This window comes from Symsagittifera roscoffensis, chromosome 5 (assembly GCF_963678635.1).
Source record: "Symsagittifera roscoffensis chromosome 5, txSymRosc1.1, whole genome shotgun sequence".
NCBI lineage: Eukaryota > Metazoa > Xenacoelomorpha > Acoela > Convolutidae > Symsagittifera > Symsagittifera roscoffensis.
This window is the reverse complement of record NC_087066.1, coordinates 53,182,762-53,200,335: the sequence shown is the minus strand read 5'-3', so window position 1 is coordinate 53,200,335 and position 17,574 is coordinate 53,182,762. Positions and strand designations below refer to the sequence as shown.

The 17,574-nt window shown below is 31.8% G+C and overlaps 2 protein-coding genes across 7 annotated transcripts in view; both read right to left on the bottom strand.

Moving 5' to 3' along the window:
• Positions 1 to 17,574, bottom strand: part of LOC134846552 (centrosomal protein of 41 kDa-like) — a 604,453-nt gene that overhangs the window by 85,742 nt on the left and 501,137 nt on the right. The window lies entirely within an intron of this gene.
• The window catches only part of LOC134846093 (alpha-1,4-N-acetylglucosaminyltransferase-like), a 40,935-nt gene that overhangs the window by 8,782 nt on the left and 14,579 nt on the right, over positions 1 to 17,574 (bottom strand). For 2 of the 4 annotated variants that reach the window (XR_010162783.1, XM_063863303.1), the window contains exon 1: positions 2,466 to 2,594. The exons of the other annotated variants lie outside the window; for them this stretch is intronic. The gene's annotated coding sequence lies outside the window, so the exon portion shown is untranslated. Of the gene's footprint in view, positions 1 to 2,465; positions 2,595 to 17,574 lie in introns of those variants that run through there. 4 annotated transcript variants of the gene reach the window in all.

Sequence of the window (17,574 nt, the reverse complement as noted above, 5' to 3'; positions counted from 1 at the left end):
ACAATCAGAGCTCGCATCTATGAAATTAATGATATTTGATTTTAAATACTTACAATGTTATAATGGTTCGAAAATGCGAGTTGTTCTCATCTATACTTAGTTTTGCATCGTAGTGAATTTTTTCTTGAAAAACTGGAGCAAAAACAGTGTTCATACGACGTGAAACAATCTCAGCTAGAAAAAGGGAAGTAATAAGAGTGGAAATTTTACTAAACTCCGCTGTTTCTTACTTTGTTAGGCTAGTAAACTTTCAGACCCGGATTTCATTGCTAAGTCTTTAAAACCAAATAAGGATAGTTTAAGAGGGTAGATTCGATCATTTGTTCTGGGTCTGAAAAAAAATTAATTTGGAAATTGAAGTAAATGTTGTCCAAAACGCACATTAAAATAATTTTAGAGAGTAAAGACTTGACTTTGCGCTTAATTTCAAGTCTACACTAGTATCTATTTGCTCCAGCCATAGTAGTGACAACTACCGGAGTAAATTCAAAAATTTTCTCTCAGCCTAAAACCGCAATGATAGTTCGATCTCTCAGATGATACAAAACTGTTTGTTAAAAACACTAGAAATCGTAAAACACGCAATTTTTTCTTCACTTAATTAAATTTAAAAACTGTAAAAACTATTCGTACCAAGGCACAGCCATGAATGATCCGACTCGACTACCTTCTATGGTCTATAGAGCAGTGTTTGTTTTTTAAAAAATGATAATATAAGGAAAATGTACACATTGTTAAAAAGGTTTTCAAAATGGTTTTAAAAATGCATCCCCCATATACCATACAAAAAACAATGCAATAAATTTTAGTTTCAGTAATGTAGCAAATATGGCAAATAGCTTGCTTCAACCAACTTGGAACAATTTTCAATACGGATTCAATCTCCGCCTGCTCGTTAATGGAGTGAAATATATTGCGCGTTAATTGTCTCAAATAGGACATACTGGCAAACTATAAAGAAATTTACAAAAGAAACCGCAGGTAAAATATCTTTTGAAAAGTGAGCTCCAGACAACATTAACTTTCAGATGATCTGTAAATTTTTGTCAAATTTTTTTCTAATTAGGGTTTTTATAATGTTATGGAAGCGCTCAGAAAATCAATGAGATCGACCTTAAAAAAAGGTTGACAACGTTTTCAAAACTTTTATATATAAAAACAAAGTTCTCCCACATAAAAACAAACATCCTAGATCCGCCCCTGCCCGAAACATCACTTGACTCAAGAAACTTTTGATTTTCTTAGAATCACAAATAGTTGATTTGTTTTTCTCGTTGCCTAGCAATTTTGGGGGCTAATTAAATACAGCATATATCCTGATTAAATACAACTTAACAAGCCTCGATGTAAATAACGCCCAAAAAACGATACATTTGGACCGACTGGAAAAGCGCAAGCCCGTTTAGTACCACTCCTGATTATACCACTTACTATTTGTTATTGGTTGTGAAGGGCAAAAAGTAAAAAAGCAACTACACTAATAGCAAGTATATATTCGGAACGAATGAAATGGACTTCCAAAATTTTGGGTACTCGTTTAAAAGTATGGTTTCGTAAGACTGCTAATGGTCCCATTATAAGAGCAGACATGGGTCTTATGCACTAAATGGCCCAAAATCATTAGTTCTAAATCTCTTGAATTGAATATATTGTGGCTGAACCTGATTGGCTAATTAGCCAATCAAGTCCCATCGACTTTTTCTGCCATTTCAGTTGAAATTTCAAGCAGATAAAATTATTAGCCGAAATGATAAAAAATTTAGAATTTTCCTTTTGTCTAGCCATTGTACTGAATTTTTTGTCGGGGCAAGATTTCACGATTGTCTCATTATGAATTTGATTATTATACAAAGTTTCATTTTTTCGGTAATTTCGGCTATCCTCCCTCCAACTTTAAAAAAAAACGCCTTACAAACTTTTTAGGATGTGTCGTCTGTAAAATAATACCAATTAAAACACCCTTTTGCTGATGAAGTTGTCCAGTTTTTCAGGGGAATCTGATCTCCTAAGTGATAAAAGTTCGTAAAAGCCCTACCAGTTAGCCAAGTTTTTAAACCGTTGTAATAATTCATGTGCAACAAAAGCTTGCGAATGTTTAGTTTGTTTGCACTTTTTGCGCTTTAAAACGAATTCAAAATGAGAAGTACGACAAAATAACTCGTGACTTTTGAAAATATCATCGCAATAATGGCAGTTCTTTAATTTTTATGTGTTATAGCGATCGATATTCTCGAAATTAGTTATTCGAGATAGTAGCAAATTGAATGATTTCGGGTTTTTAGGGGGTGAAACAAATAGGGGGGGAGGGGGGCACTAAAATCACCCCTGGTGGCTTATAACACGATCATTAAAAAATGAGCGCTCAAAACTCAAAAGCCAGTTGAAAAAAAAACAATAATTTTGAAATAGAAAATAGCTTTGCCAATAAGTTCAAATGCACCACTGATGTTTTAAAGTTAAGTTACCTGTTTCTCGCTGCAAGGCGTCGACGCAAAACCAAAAAATTTTATCGGCTGCAAAAAAGCACTTCAGTTTTTTTTTAAAAAGGCACTGCAGTAGTGCCTGACTAATTTGGCGCACTAATCCTGTTTTTATTTGATTTGGAAAACATATGTTCTTAAATAAATACTATTATCCGGATAACACTTTCAACTGGCTTTTTTGGTTTTGAACAAAAAGAGTTCAACCAGTAAGAAGGAAGCACTTGAAATTGGCGTTTCTCTAGCAGAAACAATTTTTTCGCCTGCCTTAGCATATTTCAAAAGTTATTTGAATTTCGCCGGTCTTAGCCAAATTTCAATTTAGGAAACAAAAAACAGAATTAATCATATCTTTATTGACAGTTTTTTGTTGCGTGTTTTGACATACAGCTGCGTGTTGCTATTATATATTAAATTTAATCTTTTTAAACCAACAGACAGAAGGTTAATAAAGGTTAACAGAAAGAAAACCAGCAGAAATAACCATAAAATTTTAACTCTTTCTACTTCCGAAGAAAATGACGGAAAATTTGTACTCGGTGGTTTCATTTTCTCCAGACGAATTTTGAGACAGATTGTTCCGACCATTTGAAAGATGTTGAAGAACTTTGTATACGGTGTGTATTAGTTTTTTTTTTTCTTTTTTCTTCTTTTTGTTTTCCACTTGAAATCAGGTATCACAAAAAATCTTTCAGTCGTTAATCGAATGACATTAAAAGTATTAGAACATTTTTTTCTCAAGTGAGAAAAACCGATTTTGAAGTTTTCGGTTTTTGTTCTAATTTCGTGCTAAGTAGCGAGCGTGGAGGTAAATTTAAGCCTTGAAAATAAGCTTTTTAGGAGTACAGTTTGTTTTTGAGAATTTTTAACTCCATTTTATGAGCCAAAAGTTTCAAAAATTCATAAAAATTCTGCAAAAATATTAGAAAATAATTTCAAATTTTTTTTACGATTTTTTTTTTCGTTTTTCTTGTCATTTTTCTACGAAAATTGTTTTCCAATTGGCCTCGTTTAAGATGGCTGTCGAATATGTTCTATTTTTTTCAGATCAAATTAGTTCTATTTTTTTTCAGATCTTTTTATAACACCATGCAGTAAAAAACGACCACTGAATTGAAAAAAAAGTGTTTTTTTTTGTATTTTTGAAAGAGTCGGAGCATTTTGTGCTCCATGCACAGTAACCGGCTATTCTTTGTTTTTTTTTTATGGTTAGTTTTTGAAAAACTCATCAAAGTTTTTAAGGCAAAGACTGCTTCATGGACACTAGAAGGCAATCGGAATATTCAAGGCTTTGCCCTCCTACGAGCTATGTAAAATTGAAAATGAGATCCAGAGAAATTCTGCTAAAAAACCCTCATATATAAAAAAAAGCTTCAAAAAAGAGATTTCTGTTAAAAAACACAAACGGCATGAAATAACTTAGACTAAAAGAAGACAAGACAGTTTTTTATTCTGTGAAACCCGTACCGTGGACCGAAGCTGGTCAGGGGCAAAGGAAAGGAAGTAGGTGACCGCTCTCTTTCACCTCAATTTTGGTAATAAAATATTTCTGATCGCGATTAAAAAAAAACTGCATTTCTTCCAAAAATTGCTTCAAAATTTCAAAGTGATTAACCTGAAGAAAAGAGTAATGAAAATATTTTCAACCGCATCACTCCACCATTCAAAAAATTTTCTGTGACACGGCACTGAACGAAGCAGTGCAAAAAACAAAGATTATTTGATCAGAAGAACGCAATTTATTCAGAAGCTTTGCAATCTCTCTCGAAAAAATAAACTATATTATTCGAACGAAAATGAAACAAGATTTGAAAAAAAAACATCGATAACCATTACATTGCCAAAAATGGAGCAATTAACAAGTGAAATAGTTTAAACCAAAGGAGAATATAAGAGTTTTTGGAGGGTTTGGGGGCTGTTTGAAAGAACAATTTGTCGATCTTACTACGAAAAATTTATTTTCCCAAAACCCTAAATATGCCTGTTTCGTTAAAGGAAGGGTAGATATACAAAAATGAGAGTACAAAATGTTGAAAAACTGTTTACATATATCAATATCTGAATAGGTGGGGTCGTTTATTGTTCCGACCCTTGAAAATGAGAGGACCTTTGTATTCGTGTGTATTTCATTTTTTTAAATTTTTTTTTCACGCAAAACGAGTTACCAAAAAAATTTTTTGGAATTCTATATCAAATTAACATCCTTTCAGTCGTGATTCGAACGACATTCAAAATTTCTAAACGTTGTCGCAGTGCTGAGAGGAACTGGTTAAAAATTTTTGCAGTTTCAGTTCAATTTTGAGCAAGTAAAGCAATTGAACAGGTCAATTATAGAATTGTAAACCGAGAAATTTTAGTTTTACTCCAATATAACTCATTCTCAAAGTTTTTTCAGCTATATTCTGGGAGTAAAAAAACTTAGCAGAGCTGAAAAATTTCTGAAAAAATTAAAATAAAAAAAGATAAATGAATTTTTTTTCTGTTTCTTATATTTTTATCACAAAAAAACACCGTTTTGGCCTTTTTCACATATGTTTGCCAAATATGCCTAAATTTCAAGTCTATATTCAGATCTTCTTAGCACTCCACGCACAAAAGACGACAGTAATTGGAAAAAAAACTTTTTCATGTAATTTTTTTATTAATATGTTTGGAACAATATTTGCTAATTGCAGAGCAACCGGCTATCCTTGATTTTTTATCTCTTCTTTTTTTGTAGTAATTTGTTGGTGGTGTCTTTGATCAAATAAGTTGCTGGAATATCACTGAAAGGTCTATTTCTGATTGATGGGTTCCGCCCACAAACCTTCTATTTGTTGTTTCTGCCCTTTTTGTTTTCAGGGTGTAAATTTCTACTACACTTTTTAGCTTAGTATACCTTGGTATTATGGACTTAACGGCCCAAAATGAATATTTATGCGTTTTAAATCAGTGAAGTTCAATCTGATTGCAAACAACATGCTTCTGCATTTAAATTAAAAATTAAAGCAAATAAATATATTGGCCGAAATGACCAGAAAAATAGAATTTTTTTTGCGTTGGAACCACTTTACTGAACTCTTTTCGTTGGAACCACTTTACTGAGCTTGTAAATCGTATATGTAAATATTAAGGCTATTTCATTCTATATTGTTTAAAATAAAGATAGCAATTTTACTCAGTTAATTAATTTTTCGAAAGGAAACAACAAAATAAATGAGTCGTTTAATTAGTGGCAACGAATAACACACTCTGAAGATTAAAACCGATTTCGTTGTCATCACAGTCTTTTTTGAGTTATTTTTTCAATTTCTTCTGGAAGTGATCTTAGAAAACTGCCTGTCTGTTGATTGACTTCATAAATCTTTTTAGCAAGAAAATATTTTTCAGTTTGCACTTCATAAAAAAGCTTTTCTTCAAGTATGTGAAAAAAGTGGTGTATTCTGTTTCATTGTGTAGTTCAAAGCAAAACACAAAAAAAATATTCAATCAAAAAGACTCAAAATCAAATTTGTATTTTGTTTAACCTTTTAGCGAAAAGTCCTAGATTGAATTCGTCTGCCTTACAGAACATGACTTTGAAAAACAAACAATTTGTGTTTTTTTAAGAAAGTTTAAGAGCCGTTTAAAGAAAAATGCATTGAAAAGTTATAAGCCCGCTTTAAATTGAAGGCATACTAAAACAACGTTTAGAAGACTAAACGAATTTTGAGAAAAATTTTTAAATTTCTGCCGTATGATTGAAATTCTGCTCCATTTGCTGCTCTGATAAAGTATTCTGCTCTATAAGCCGAACTCTGACAATTCTGCTAAATTTTGCTAAATTCTGCTGATAACAGAATCTATTAAGGCCTGGTTGAAATGAACGTTTTTAGTCTTAGTTACACAATTAACAGCAACAACCTATTTTAATAGCGTAAAAGTTTGCAAATTGTGAACATCAGAATCATCAGTTTTCTTGTCTGTACATCAAATTAATAAAACATCTTTTTTGTGTTCTTCACTGACCCACCTTCTTCGAAGAAAAGAAGAGAAAGAAGAGTAAGGTGATAAAGTAGACACACGTCATAAAATAGAAAAATACTGTATTAACCAATCAAAATTGAAGAAATTCACGAAATTAAATTTTTTTTCAATTCTCGAGTTAGTTTATTTTTCTATCTCCATTCTGATTGGTCAATTTTTTGACCAGTATGAAATAAAAGTTGTCTAATTTTTCACCGCACTCTGTAGAAAGGTTATAATCTCCGCAGAGAGAACTGAAATATGTCTGCATTGCTGGATTTCTAGAAGACAACATTAAAAAACATTGGGAGTAAAATTCCTTCCGACTCAAAAAACTTAAAGAGTTCGACAAATACTAGTTTTAATAAACAATTACAAGATCACATTAAGCCTCTGAATTTAAAACACGTAATGAGAACTTCGAGGTTTATCAAGGTTACTTTATATTTTGAAGAATTTATATCTAAAAGGAGAAGCAGTTATAAAATTAGAAGTTGCATAGAGTAAAGGAAAAAAATTTCGAGGAAACTTTTTTTAAAAAAACTCAACAAAAGAAAAGCAACTCCAATGACAAAAAAAATTGTATCAAATGCGGCAAGGGTGACAGTTTTTGCTAGCGAAATGGAGATAATTTTGGCACAGGCATATAGCAGGTTATGAATCATCTAGGTGTCTATAAACTATAACTGGCCAAGGTGTCTATAACTGGCCAGTTTTTTGTCATCTGGGGTTTTTGCGCTCGAGGAAACTGGGTAAAAGGACGGATGTAGTTCTGGGTTCTGTGTTTTGGAAAAAGTTTACGACCATAATAAGAAAGTTGGTAATGTAGTTGCCAGCAGGGGCGGATTTAGGGGGGGGGGGGGGGCGGACGTCTTTTTTTCTCAGGGATTCAAAAACATTATCTTCCTAAACAAAAAAGATCACCGATTTTACATCAACGGTAAAGATGAATAGTTAAAACGCAACTTATATTTAAAATGTATCACTCTTTTCTAAAAATTGCGTCTTTATGAAGACTTTATTGAAAGCAATGAAGGTTTCTTCAAATTTGAAGAAAATGTTGCTGCCTCGTTCTTTTAAAATTTTTTTTTCTTTTTTTTTCTCACAAAACTACATCAAATATCCATCATATTGGTAGTCGGGCCATTTCAACGCTTCGCCTGATTACAAGTTGTTTTCGTTGTATTTTTTAGAGCAGCAGGTTTGCATTGCTTTGCATTACAACTATAATGAGTATCCGAACCATATTAAAAAGTCGAGCTAACGTTGGTGGGTGACATATCGATGCTTGCTCCGCTTCAAGAGTGATTCAACTAGCGATGTTTGCTTCGCTTCACCTCACTGCGGCTTCATTTGACACAAGACGTATCATCAGTGTGAATAATTGTTTTTTGTCATTGTTTATCTCAGATGAAGAAAAAATGTTGCTATCCAGACGCGAAAAATAATTTAAGGCTTATTTTTTTTTGCTTGAGTACTACCCAATTGGCACTCAAAATTGTCAGCAGTGATGTGTTTGTTGTAAACAACTTCTGTTGGATGCTAATTTTGTACCTTTTAGGAGATCTATACAAACAAAAACGTTGAAATAGTTACTTATGAGATCCCGCACTATATTTTTATGGATCATTATTGGAACCAGATACAAACTATATTTATTATTTGGTTATAAATTGGATATTTTATCTCTATAAAATATTTAATCTTAACCAATCACGATCCATCTAACTAACAACCCACTTATTTGTAAGTGCTGAAAATACTTGTAATTTCAGCACCAGAGAGATTTGAATTTAACTTAGAAATTAGTTACCTCTTCAAGAGAACTTTAGCAATCGCAATAAGCCAGTATACTGTAGATCTATTGAGCCTAGCAGAGACTAGTTAAACACCCTGAGACTAGTAGATATAAGAGTAAGATTAGGATCGGTATTAGACTAAGAAGTTGCACGAAATTTATCCGGCCGAAAATAAGATAGCGTGACTAGCAGACGGTGTACCCTATCCAAAATTACTCTATGAGTTAAGCCTCGAACCTAACTCATCTGGTGCGACCATAAGTCTCGATCAAGACCTTAAAAAACAAATTAGCTTAGAACTAACAGATAGATTAGAATTAGACAAAAATATTATCAAAAATGTTATATGATAATAATCTAATTGAAATGTCTCTACGACTCAATAGATCAGAACCGCTGTTTCGCACAATAATAGAACTACCAGGCATTAGAAGAAGACCTCGGACAAGAGACGATCTACGACTACGAAGGAACTTACCATTAAGTTTCATGGTCGTACGGCAAAAGCCAGACCAAACTTTTATATTTAGGACTTTATTAGCAAAGAATTTAGATTTTCATTTGCAAACATAGAAACCTTGAAGAAAAATCTTCAATGATTACTACAGGCGCTAAATCCTATTTACTATTGTACAATAACGGTTTATAAAAACATCTCAAATCGTTCCTTCTAAATCTGCAGTGAAAAATAAAAAGTTATCTGAAAAATATATTTATTGAAAGAAAAAAATGAAAATTAGTTGACATGATCATTAATTATTAGTATATACAAATCAACCTGGCATCCCCAGCTTCATCACCTAAACAAAATAGCAATCATTGAAACCACTACTATCATCAAACAAAAAAATTTTTATCAAATAAACTTAAATTATCTTTAAAACCTTATCTAAATTTTGATCTTTCTTTCATCTCAACTTGTTCAATCTTAAACTAGATCATCAAGGCTTTCCTTGGATCTCCATTAAAAATTAAATTAAATCCATTTTATATCATTTAATTTTATATACTGATCATCAAGGCCTATCCTTGGATCAAACAGAACAATTTTGTTCTCCCCCACCCAATAATAAAAAGTCTAACGACATCAAACGTCGATTCACAACCCAACCCTTTTAAAGACCCAGGACTAATAGAAAGTTTTCAATCACACTAACCATTCAAATTAAGCTAAGAAGTGAAGAACTTCGGTTATTCATCCTTCACTTAATCCCCCCTCTGACCTGACCCAGGCTAAACCTTAAATCTTAGTAAGTATTAAAATAGTATCTAACGAACTACCTGTGTTCTAATTATAACTGAACCTTGTGGATCAATTTACTATTCTCTAACCCTTGAACACAATCACTACCCCAAAGTAAGATTAATTAAATCAACACCTTAACTTAGAATAGCCATGAGAAAGTAAAAATCATTCTTCGGAATCGATATATACTTTTCTCTCCAACCCTACATAAAAGACCCAAGTTAGGCTAACCAAAAAAATCGAAAGGACTAACAGTCTATGATTTAAAAATCACTAATAACAATCTTGCACCCTTCATCCTAAACCTTATGTCACTGAACAATTTAGGAAATAAACAAACAATCGTACTACACAATTCTAAAATAAATAACGAAACATACGATCTTTTAATTACACCGCACAAACAAACAATCGGATATATTCGCACAAAACGTCAAAAAATAAAAAGAAAAATTTTAACTAAGCAAAGACAAATTACACGAAAAAGATTTTCAAAGCGTAGAAACGCAGTCTCTGAATCAGAATTCAGCAATTTATATGCACTTTACACGCTAAAAGATACAGTAAATAAAAACCACCCAGTTCACGATCAATTATACTTTTCTTATTCAGAAGCTACATCACATTCATCAAAACAAGGAAAAAGAAGAATAAAAAAGTTATACAAAAATAAACCAGTACGTTTATACAGTTGGAACCAACCAATCAGACACATTGAACAATACGCACTGGCAGTCAGAAAACGAAAAAATGAGTCAAATCCCAAGTGACGAAAGTCCAGACGAAGACTCTGTTTTCCCATTTATCATCATTTCACTCACTGAAGACAGAGGACAAACACAATTTTGTCATAATCTAATCGCAAATATATTTGAACAAGGAATTAGCCCATGTAAAGCAGAATTCCCAGAAATTAAAATCAAAAGACAAATTGTCGATCATTACATAAAAAGAATATGTTACTTAACACAACAATATGGAATTTACACCATAGAACTCAGTACAACAAGAAATTTTCATGGCAAATATGTTATCCAAACAGATAATGTCGATATAGAATTTTCAAAATTATTCACAGAATACAACATCAAAATTCACAGAGAGCAAATTCAACTTTCACTAACGATGTTTTTGCAATAATATATAATTATTTATCTATACTAGAGAAAACAGAAACCGAAAGCACATCACCGGTTCAAACATCAAGACACACAAATGTAAGAAATGAAATTGCCGCATTCTCAGCATTTTTAAACACATTCCGTGAAAATTTTTCAAATAACAAAATTTCACCAAATGTTAAACACGATTTACAAAAAATCTTAGCATGGTTTATAATTGACTATTTTACTCGAAATATAGATTTAAATGCACTAGCAAGAAAAAATTTTAGACCCCAAAGTACAAATGATGACACTGTCATTGCCGAACAATCAGATTACGTTTGGGACCCTGAATGGTCTCATCCATTATTTCTGAATATTCCAATAGACATCTCAAGTCAAGCAATCAGTACAATAACTATTCACAAAGATTATATAAAAGTAATTCCACTAACAATAGATGCAACACCTTTAAACTATAATTCATTTTTACCTGATAGAAGACAAAATAATAGTTTAAATTCAACTCTTGTACAACAAGAAAACTTAAATAGAACTAGAAATCTTACACAACAAGATATTCAAACACCATCACATTTTATAAATGAAGAAATATTTGAAACAATTGTAACAACTACGCAACAAAGTTTTCACCAATACATCCAAACCTTACAACGCCAAAAACCAAAGACTTCAATATTACCCCAAGTAACATTGCAATCTACAGTTAAACCCTCGGTTGCTCCAAAATATTCACATATGGATTACCAAACATTTAGACCAATGACGAAACTACCACAAAAACAATGAATATTCACCACTAGAAATTTTGCAGAACACAATTATAACTACGTTAACAGATCGCAAACATCTAAACCTCCTCGTACAAATCCACATAATCGTTCTTTTTCACAACGACAAAATCCCCAACAACAAACATCAAATTTCGTAAATTTTAATGATAACCCACGTATTCGAACAGACCCAAGTGAAAACTATCCATTTTTTGAACAGAATAAAAATGGTAAACAACCATACCAAAAAAAACAAAGAACACCTTACTATAAACCTAATTATCAATCATTAGATGGTGACAATTTTCATGACCAAAACCATCAACAAAATTCTCAAAATCAAAGACTCCAATCTTATCACGTAAATCAACCAGATATTTTTAAACCATATACACGAGAACATAATATGCGACAACCTAGATCAAATCACGAATATCAAAATCATAATTTTTACTCACAAAACCCAGCAAATACTGATTATTATCAACCAACGCAAATGCAAAACGAAATACCACTACCATATTAATTGCAACAACATGAGATAAAAAAAATCAACTGACAAATTTTTCACAAATGCCAAATGCCGCAGAATCACTACAAATGACTATGAATCCATACCTCATGGGTGGATCATCAATAACATCAAATAAACCACTAATGGTATTCACAGGCACAGACCCTGAATATTCTGTAGAAGACTATTTAAATGCAGTCACAGCAAGTTTAATTTTAAATATCGGACCTGAACCAATTAATACACCACTCCATCAAAATTGGATATATAGACGCACAGCATTAGTCCAAACAACCTTTGATGGCGCAGCTCAGAAATGGTTTTCAGTTTTACCAATAGATAAAAAAACAAATTGGAAAAGATTCACACAAGAATTTTCAAAAATGTTTGATTCTGAAAGCAATAAACAACATCAAAGATTATTATGCAATGAAATTCGCGGATTACCAAACGAAACAATTAATCAATTGGCAGTTAGAATTGAAACACTAGTTCGAAAAGCATATTCACTGAACACTCATGATTATAAAAACACGAAAATGACAGAAATTTTAATGATGACTCTAACACCCCAATTAAGAAAAAATAGCTATCAAAAAAAGAGCATCACATCCCTCATCAATTCGAGAACCAGATTTAGATTTCAGAAAACTAGTTGACAAATTAGAACAAGCAGAAATCACAATGAAACATATAAACAACATACACGATTCAGATGTAGGCGTAACTGAAAAAATCACTGAAATTTTGAACATATGTGAGAAAAATCCCAATTTCAAAAGTAAACTATCTTGTAAGAAATGGTGTAATTATTGTCAAAAATACGGACACAGCATAGCCGAATGTAGACAAAAACAACAAGATAACCAAAATAAACCACAAAAGTACAAATAACCAAATAAATCATTCTATCAATATATGAAAAAGGATCAAAATTTTTTCAAACAAAAATGTACACAGTAACAACTGCTCTAGTAAACCACTCCCAAATAATTCACATTACTCAAGAAACCAATAACCGAATAGCTCTAGTTTTAGAGGTAGAGCACCAGAACAACGAAATTCACGAAATTTCTCACAAAATAGATATAGTCGATCAAATAGCCAAAATAACCACTATAGAAACAACTATTCACGATCAAATTCAAACAGAACAGAACAGAGTTTTTTGATACCAGTTTCTATTCTAATTCTAGGCGTAGACACTATTCAAACAGTAGATCACGTAATTCATCATACTGGAAATAGAAACTACTCAAATAATAGAAATAGAAGTTATTCAAACAATAGGAATCAACGTTACCAAAACAATAGATCAAGAAACAATTCGTACAACAGATCTAATTATCAAGGAAACAATAACAATTACTATAATAGGTCACGAAACAACTCACAAAATAGGAATCCCAATTATAACAATCGAAGAAATTATTCTCAATCCCCTTATAGAAACAACAATCGTTACCCTGATTCCCATTACAAATATAGAAGTAACACACGGAAACATCAGCGACAAATTAATCAGGTACAAACAACTGAAGAAACAACTTCAGACCCCCCTGGTATTGACAACACAGAAAGTACCGAACTACAATTAAACCACATTAATTGTGAATCAACAGACAGCGAGAGTGATACAAATAACACTATCTCAGTTAATATGATCACAGTCGAAAACGAATACAAACCCATTGTATACGAACAACCCTTTAGTTCACATATTTACAAAAATCAATCAGAACTTATTCAAGACTACTATACGAGACCCATAAGAAACGATGTATCAATTGAAAAGAATGTAAACGAAATAAATACAGTAGTCAACAACAAAAAACAACGCTCAAGTACAAATCACATTTACCAAATATACAAAAAGAACAGCCAAGAGAAAAATTTTGGACAATCCCATTTCTCTTAGAAAGCCCAAAAAATAAAGAATTTCAACCACCCGATCTTGAAATACATTTTTTTAAATTGATTCCGGAGCAGAATCAAATATTATTAACATCCCTACTTGGAATGAAATCAAATCGTTACACATATTCCTAACACCTATAAAGACCGCCAGTAAATTAGCAACAGCCCAAGGAACAACATTAGTAAATTACGGAAAAATACAACATTTACTTGTTACCACTACAACAATGGAACAAAATAAAATACTAAATAAACCATCTAAACAAACATTTCACATTGCAGACATAAAACACAATATCTTTGGCATACCATTTATAACTAAGTATATTCCCACAATAAACGTTTTGAATAGCAAACTTCATATAAAAGATAAAAACACAAGGACAAAAAGCACATCCTTAACATTCTTTCAAATATTAAACAAACAACCACCATTTTTCTCCAAATTTTATCCTATTTACAATCAGAAACGAAAACACCTGAAACCACTATCAGGAAATGTATATAACTTTTCAATCAAACAAGGCCATCAGTACGATAAAGACCAACACAAACAACATTGTTTAAAGTCAGATCTTCAATTTAAACCCATCCATAAATTTTTCCGAATCACAATTTCATCAAAAAAATTTATGAAACATTCAAACTCAGTTATAATTTCATTACACATATATAACAATTCACCATACCGGATAACACTACCCTTAGGACTCTTAGGATACTGTGAAACAAATGCTACAACTTCACCCACAAATGAAGTAGCATATCGAGTCAATAATATTCTACAATTACTAGATATATGTCAATCAACAATTCTTGATGAAGAATAATCAATAAACAACATAATAAGAAACGAAAAAAGAAACACTGACTACTTCACAAAAACACCATATTTTAAACCAACGTTGAAAATATCACATTATACGGAAGAACAACAAAAGTTTCTAACAATGTTTAATTTTCAACATTCCCAAATAACACAAAAAGAATTCGATAAATTAGCCGAACTGTTATTAAAATTTCCAACAGTTTATGCAACATCAAAATTCGATTTTGGAAAAATTAGTTCACCACTACATTTACCTTTAAAACCTGACGCAGTTTTCAAAAGACTACTTGACATTTTAGAACAATATGAAATTTTATCACCAGTAAACAAAGAAGAACAACCAAAACGTAACAACTTTATCAACCCAGTTATCATCTTAGCTAAAGGAGAATCACTAAAAATTGTTCTAGATGCTAGATACCTCAATTCACTAATTGATGAAACTAAAAGTAATTGGCCCATTGAACCTATTCAAGTAATTCTAACAAAAATAAATGGTAAATACTTCACAACCGCAGATATGAATAGGGCATACAATCAAATGCCACTAGATGAACAGTAATGATGATTAACACAATTCGTTATTGGAAATCAGCAATACGAATTTAATAGATTATTCTATGATCTTTCCATAGGACCAGCAGCTTTTTCAGCTTTTATGAGTAAAATTTGTAGACCACTTATACTCAAAAAACATGCAATCACATACTTAGATGATAATTTCATGCAGTCACAAACGAAAGACGAAATCTTTATAATTTTAGAATAATATCATCAAATACTCAAAAATGAAAACATGAAAGCAGCCCCAGACAAATCACATTTTTTCCTAACACGCGTAAAACTTCTTGGCCACATTATCGAAAGTATCACTATAACTCCATTGATTCACGAATACACGCAATTCAGAAACTTCAACCACCCACAAAAAAAAAGAAAATCCAAGAATTCCTTGGAATGTTAAATTTCTTAAGTAAAAATGTATACAAAATGCAATTATATTTAAGACCTTTCTACAACATCCTTAGACAACAAAATAACTTCGAATGGACTACCGAACATCAAACAAGATTCAACGAAATAAAAAAACTGTTAACAGAACAAATATCAAATACAATCCCAGATCCAAATCAACCATTTTACGCAACGTGCGATGCTTCAAACTTTGGGATCGGCGCAGCATTACTACAATCACACAGTGGAACAAACAAAATGAATCTTATATCAGCAAATTTTCGCTTATTTACACAAGCTGAACTACGACTCTCTACTCTCATGAGAGAATGCACAGCTATAATATACACACTTACCGAATATGAATTTCTAATACTTGGATCTAAACATCCAACAGTTCTATTTACAGATCATAAACCTATAATATTTCTTTTTACACAGAAATCAAACCCAAACCATAGAGTTTATAGATTTCAATTAATTTTAATGAAAATCCCAAACTTACATATAGTTTGGAGAGCAGGAAAAAATCTTGCACTACCAGATACATTAAGTAAAAATACACCACCTGAACTACTTACACGAAAAATTACAGTTGAAATACCACAAAATATTAAATTCTATCTTGCAAAAAATGAAACATCACCCAGATTGGAATGCAAATATGCAGTAAAAATTGATATAGATCAGTCACAAATAAATAACTTACAACATTTTCCACTCTTTTTAAATTGTCAAAATAACCACTATGAAGTAGGTCTATTAGGAACATCCACATTCAAACTTATTCACATTGGATAAAAAATAATACTCAACAAAAAACAATCAAACAACAGCCACACAAAAAAGACACCTTTCCATTGATAGAAAAAGAAAATTTAACTGACAAAATTAAATTATCAGGACCATCAACAGATATTTCAAAATACACGATAAATCAAGTTTTTGATCTTCATGACCCACTCGACACAATTCCTTTATCAAAAAAAAGAAATTGAAAATATTTTTCTACCACCAACAGGAACAATTACACTACAGTTATTACAGAAATATCAAAACGTTGATCCCGTAATTCGCCAATTCAAATCATGGCACAAGTATAAAACAAAACCAACAAAGGCTGATACAACAATAATAGGAAATAAAACACTCCTCCGATACTTTAGAAAATACAATAATACAACTATTAATGAAATCACAGACCTTCTAGAATATCAAACACCCAATTTTAAAGTAACCTGTCTCCCCCTCAGCATGATGCTGATAGCATTTGACATATCCCATACACAACATACAAATAGACACTCAGGATCAGAAAAGACATATTCAAAGTTTACACAAAATTGTAACTTCCCAAATGCACCAATTTGGATTAAAGTATTATGCAGCAATTGCATAATATGTCAATTAAATAAACATTGTCCAAATCAAAAACAAATAGCAGCAAAACAAGATTTTAAAGGACAAAGTCTATATTTCAATCATAGAATTTCATTCGACACAAAGGGACCCATTTCACCATCCTCCGAAAGAAATTCTTATATTATGGTAATTGTTGATGCATTTACACACTACGTAGCACTCAACCCAGTACCACATTGTAATGCTTACTACGCATACACAACACTTTACGAACATTGGATAGCTAAATTCGGACTACCAGAAAGACTAGTCACAGGTAATGGAACAGAATTCATTAACAACGAAATCATCACATTATGCCACCTATATAATATTAAAGATAAACCACGTACATCTCATGCACCTTGGACAAATGGATTAATCGAAGGTATGAATCGTTCACTACAAGAATACCTTAGATGCATCATTAATGGAAATGATACACGATATACTCAATGGTCAACAGATGTAAAATTATTCCCATCATCCTATAATTCACAAATTACAACAACTTGAGGAATGTCACCATATGAAATGGTTTTAAATCAAAAGT